At 44.3% G+C, this 5,778-nt stretch overlaps 1 long non-coding RNA gene across 1 annotated transcript; it reads left to right on the top strand.

Annotated features, from left to right (window-relative positions):
• LOC110399129 lies at window positions 1,811-5,414 on the top strand. The gene is made up of 2 exons (XR_002438911.1): window positions 1,811-1,862; window positions 3,257-5,414. It is a non-coding gene; the product is annotated as an uncharacterized LOC110399129 (long non-coding RNA).

Genomic DNA, 5,778 nt, shown 5'->3' with positions numbered 1-5,778 from the left:
AGTAACTAAGTTCTTTGCTCAGGAGAAAATCTGAGTCTTTTTTTTGTTAATTTAATTTTCCAGGAGTTAAGAAAAGGATGTATTCCTTATTTAGTCTTCATTAAGCTCCCACAGGAGCTGATGTTCTACTGCTTCTTTTACTGGAAAAGGGGAGATAACTGTCTACAAGATCTACTGCGGTGTACTACATGGTGACCTGAAGTGTCCCTCAACACCTCCCCAGAAAAGGAAGAGAAATTACATGTTGAAGTATTGCCTTAGTGCCTCCTCAAGAGTGCCACTAGGTGGGAGATGAAAAGACAACTTGATTAGTATCCCTTAAGATTCTGCAAATAGGCCCACAGTACATCAGACACGCTGATGAGGATGAGCCAAGCTGGAGTGTCATCATAGTGAGAATCATCCTATCCTCATAATTCAAGTGGGTAAACGAGATTCATTCAGATGATCAGCTCATTTACTACTGCATTTGCATCAGTACCCTTCACATCAGAGATTGTGCAGCCTGGGATGAACTGCTGCAGTCACCGGGATGTCTTCCTGTAGCACAGGGTTTACCATGTGCTCAAACCTTGTCTGAGCACTGGGACCAGTTCATACTTTGGAGAAAAGCAGCCACCCTTAATTTTCAAATTGCCAGCACTGAAGAGTCCTAACATAGTTTTAGAAAGATTTCTCCGGACATCAGTTATCCTTACTGCTAGATACTTCTCTGCCATTCTTAACTTCGACATTTTTAATATACCCCACCCACTAAATCTTGGGGCTTCTCATATACCTAGCAGCTGGAATGAAGTCTGCTACCGAGACCAGATCCTTACATGGCCACTTAGAAAAACTAAATATTTTTCCTTATTTTTCACTCAAGAGCTCCGCTTTCCAGAGTGACAATAAAGCTGCACCATTTCCAGTCCTTTCAGTGAGGCTGCTAACAGCTCTCAGTGGAAAAAAATCCATGACCAATATTCTTCCAAGGGACTTCTTCACCTTATGGTACCTGGCACTTCTTTTGCTAATGACCTATGGACTCACACCCTAAAGTCAACACCAACATTTACCCTTGGCCAGGATGACCCTTGTGCAACTGACACTTGCTGCCCAGCCCCTGCGCCAGAAATTACCATGGCCCTGAGACAGTAAGGACTTAGTCACACTGTAACTCCAGCCTCAAACAGGGGTAATAGTGGGATCAGATGAGGTTTGAACAGAACCAGGCTTGAAAACATCCAGAAATAGTGATGGCACTCCCTGGACAGCCTGTTCCAATGCCTGATTGTCATCCCTGGGGTAAAGTTTCTCCTTCTGTGTGGTGTAACCCCCTTGTCCCAACAGGGGCCTGCTGCCTTGTCTGCCAGACGTGGCTGAATTGGTGCGTGCATGGCTACACCACTCAAGGAGAGATGGGGAAGGGAAGGAGGATGGCAATAAAGGGCAGTAGCCTCAGGGAGCTGTCAACATCTCTGTCATGGCAAACCCTCCCTGAGCACCCTGGACGGGCCCTCAGTTTTCAAGGGCTACCACCGCACTGCTCTTATGGCAGGGAAAAACTCCTGGGTACAGCCTGGATAAAGCCTGTCTTAGAGAGGAACCACATTCTCTCTCTACAGACGACCTATTAAATGCACCCTGTCCTTCACTTACTTCACTCTTGTTGACAAATGCGTTAACACAGTTCCCTTTGGAGAGATGTGACCCTTCCTCTCCACAAATGCTAAGCGCCATCTCAGGGACTCTCTCACTGCGCATCATGTCCCACAGACATATTGCCAGCTCAAGCTGCCATGAAGTCACAGAGGCTGTCAATACGTCATAGCAACCATGAAAGGACCCAAAGGGGCTCTGTAGCTCTCCAGACATACCTGGTATTTGATTTTTCACTTTGACACTGCATTTTGTAATCTTCTTCCAGGATTACCATACACATATGGACACCTCTTTATAACTGTACTGCTGGTCAGGACTCAGTGCAGCATGCAGCTCTGTCCTGGCACAGCCAGTCCCAGTGCTGGGAGCAGCAGGAAGCAGCCCTCAGCTACACAGGGATGTCTGCACTGTGCAACATGACAAATTGGTGGCAGATAGTCTGTTTAAAGTCACATTTAACATTTTAATTAGCTTTACCTCAGGTGGCAAATGCTCACGTACGTTATTCATATAGTCAATTTAAAGAGGGATGACAAAACTAGGGAGAAAAATGGGCTTTGCTCAGTAAGATGCAAGGACAGCTATAGCCACATCTGGCAGAGCGTGCCTGCTTCTCCTGCCCTGCAGCCCAAGGCCCAGCACTGTGGGGTGCCAGCGAGGCTGTGATGGGGATCAGCGCAGAGCCGACCTGCAGCCAGCAGGCTCATCACCACACCAGCTCCAGCCGCTCCATGCTGCAGTGGGGATCAGAGGGCCAGTGCCCACACTGACAGCCAGGAACATGGGTCAGGCTATGTCATGGTGATTTTTCCTTGCAGCAAGTCTCAGGCTGCGTGCCACTGCAGCATTCCATCATATACTCCTGTTGCTGCTACCAATACCTGCAACCTGCTCTTTCTGCCATCAGAAAGAATATGATGAATCTTGGTTCCAGCCTGCTCTTTCCACTCTCCGTGGCTTGGAGAACCCATTGCTTTCCTATTCATCCTACTGCAAGTTCTGCTCAATGCTTTCTCCTAGCTCTCCCCTGCATTCTATCCCCTCCCCTAGGACATTCTATCCCAGCCCAGGCAATATGAAGTGCAATAATTATCTTCTGCATCTGGAAGCATATATGAAGATTAGTGGCTTCCTTCAGTTTTATCTTTCATGGAGTTTCAAATCCCAAACCTACAGTTATCAGCTTATTGCAGCTTTGCTTTGTTGGCTCTATCTAAAGTAGCTTCAATGGTCACAGCCTGACCTGCAAGGGATAGAAGTGTCGGCCCTGAAACCAACACACTCAGCAGAAGCAGAGTGCATCCTGCCACTTCCTTCTGCTGAGCTGCAGAATTTTTGGAGTACTGAAAGAGGCTGACACATGTAGGTGATGCGAAATTACCCCAACATTTAATTATTACTGTGTGCCACAGCACTTTTTAGACCTGCTGGCTAAGCACCAGCACTAAGGATGAAATGTCTGATAACATGATTCACTGGCATTACACTTGTTGTTGGATCAAAGAAATTATTAATCAAATGCCATTTTATAGAGATAATATTCATAAACACAGATAATCTTCATGATGATTTCTCCTGTATTAATTAGTTTCTTCTGTGTTTCGTCCCAAAGGTACCGAGCTGAGCTTTCTCTAATTACTAAGAAGCTCACTACAAACACTCTGCTAAGCATCACCTAAGCTACACATACATTTTATTACAATAGTACAGCAAAGTATGTTTGAAAAAAGTTATTCTGGAAAAGAAGAACAAACAAGATCTAAGAGAGCAATATTCTGTAGATTATGAAAATGTGTTTGACTGTACAAACCCAGCTGAAAGCTATCAAGCCCTGCCAACACACTCAAACTAATTACTGATAAAGCTATTATGAAGCATGGATTAGTAAAGACTTGGAGAATCCATCCTGGCATGAAAGCTCTCCTCACTCTCTTTCAAAGCTTGCCAAGCAAATGAATCCACGGAGATGCAATTAAAGGCAACAGAAAAAAAATCTTCTAGGAAAAAACCAACCATCCAACCAAACACGAAGCCATATTTAAATTTGTTTTATCAAATTTTTTACAAAGACATTTTCCCTCTCCTTCCTCCAGGCTGGTCTCACAGATAAACAATTGAAATGAATGTAGCACTATCAGAAGTTTTTCAGACTTTTATTTCATTTCAGGTCCGAAAGACAATTACAGCTCTTCGTGATTTTTGATTGATGAGTGTGAAAAAGGAGAGAGACAAGCCAGAGGAAGAGGAAATCCAGTGCCTGGGAGTTTCTTTAATTGCTTCTGTTGGAGTATAAAAGGCCTGGCTGAGTAATATTTCCCATCCCTAGACAGCACCACAGTATGAATAGACATGCTCTAAAGCACAAGGGACCCAAGATGCTGCCAGCAACCAGGTGACCATGCCCTTCTTGTCATGCAGTCCCAGCCAGGTCCAGCAGCAGAAAACCTATGGGCTCACACCCTGACACACTTCTTTCCAGAAGGGCTAGCACATCGCTGCATTCAGTGCAGCTCAGGGACTGCCAGCAACCATGCTCAGGAGTAGATTTCCCATCCAAGTGCAACTTCTATGTCAGCCCCTGCACACGCTGCTAGCAGCAACGATAGAATCTGGTTTGCAGGGACTGAAGAAAGGACGGCACAAAACAGGCAGAGCTGGCTCTCTGCAATCAAGGGACCTGGGACTTTGCAAGCAACAAAGTGCTGGCTGTACTACTGCCACCCTGTTTTACCCAATAACAGACTCTATGGGTTTCCTCAGCAGGGGCCATTAGAGCAAGCTTAGTGTGCTATTGAACATCAGTGTTAGCTACCTCGCCTGCTGTGTGCCTAATGGAGAGCAGTCCAAATCAGCTAATTTTTACAAACATCTGTCTGTTGAATACTTTATACACAGCATGGTACCTCTGGAACAGATGAACAGATGCAAATTCTGTCTACAGCAGGCAAATGCAAATAGAGTGCTGGAGAGGATACTCACGATGTGTGAACATACTGCTGCTCGGCTGCCTTCTCTTCCAGCAAAAAGCACATGTGCCTTGCTGCCGCTTATAGCAGTTATTTTGGTGCTGCAGGACGGTGGGGAGCAGCACAGAGGCAGCATGCATGGATACAACTGCACGCATTAGAAGAGGGGAAGAGTTGGAAGGCAAGGGACTGCTTGAACAAGTCCACAAGGAGCTGCAGGATTCTCCTCCTGTTTGCTCACTTACAAAACAGGTGAAACGGTGCAGCTCCACATCAGCCTGCAGCTGGTATCTGAGCCCCTCTCAAACATCATTGGCAAAGTACTGTCTGCAAAAACAGACTCAATGTGGGTTGGAATTGGGATGCATGCTGCACAGAGCTGTCTTGTTCACTATAGCCAGCTTAATTCAAGTTCTGTCACGTGAGCTGGGAGAGCTCTTCAGATGAAAGCTGTCATTCTTTTTGGCCTTTAAAATCACAGAATCATTTCCAGAACTCTAAAGGAATACCGGTCCTTTAAAAAGCAAGAGGAAATTATATTTGTCTCCTTGTAATTGTAAACATTTCTTAACTGGAAAATGTTTAAAGCTCTAAGCAAATGTCCAAATAGCACAAGACTAAACACAGTCTCTTTGTTCTGGGTTAAATAGTGAAGCAGAAATAAATAGTAAATGTCTTCTCTTATTTCAAAATACTTCTATGATATATCAGCATGAGACTCAAGCAGACATATATCAGTGAAGCAGCTGAAGAATGTTTCAACAAGCATAAGTTTTCCAGAGAAATAAACAGATTTTAACTTCACATTGTGGTTTGGATTTGCTTTCTAATAAAATTTAGATTTCTGATAAAATTAACGCTTTAAAATTCAATTTCAATATTTTGACTCAGGCCCAATTTTCGGTTTTGAATTGTTATAAAGAAAAAAATAGTTGGAGGTCAAATTCAAAATTAATAGTTTTCATTAAAATGTACTGTTTTCTCCCCATTCCCTCTCAAATTGTCACTGCATTAGAAATCCAATCAAGACTGAAAGGAGAAGCTGTCATTAAGGATTCTGCACAAAACATCCACCTGTGGGTGCCAATGAGGACAGAGCAGCAGGCAGATAACTTCAGCTGAATACAGCAGTGCTTTAGTCCTTCCTCAGCAAGCACTTCAGACAGCT

The sequence above is a fragment of the Numida meleagris genome, chromosome 4 (assembly GCF_002078875.1).
Source record: "Numida meleagris isolate 19003 breed g44 Domestic line chromosome 4, NumMel1.0, whole genome shotgun sequence".
In the NCBI taxonomy this organism is placed as follows: domain Eukaryota; kingdom Metazoa; phylum Chordata; class Aves; order Galliformes; family Numididae; genus Numida; species Numida meleagris.
Note: the sequence above shows the minus strand (reverse complement) of the source record. Positions and strands in the feature narration are given on the sequence as shown.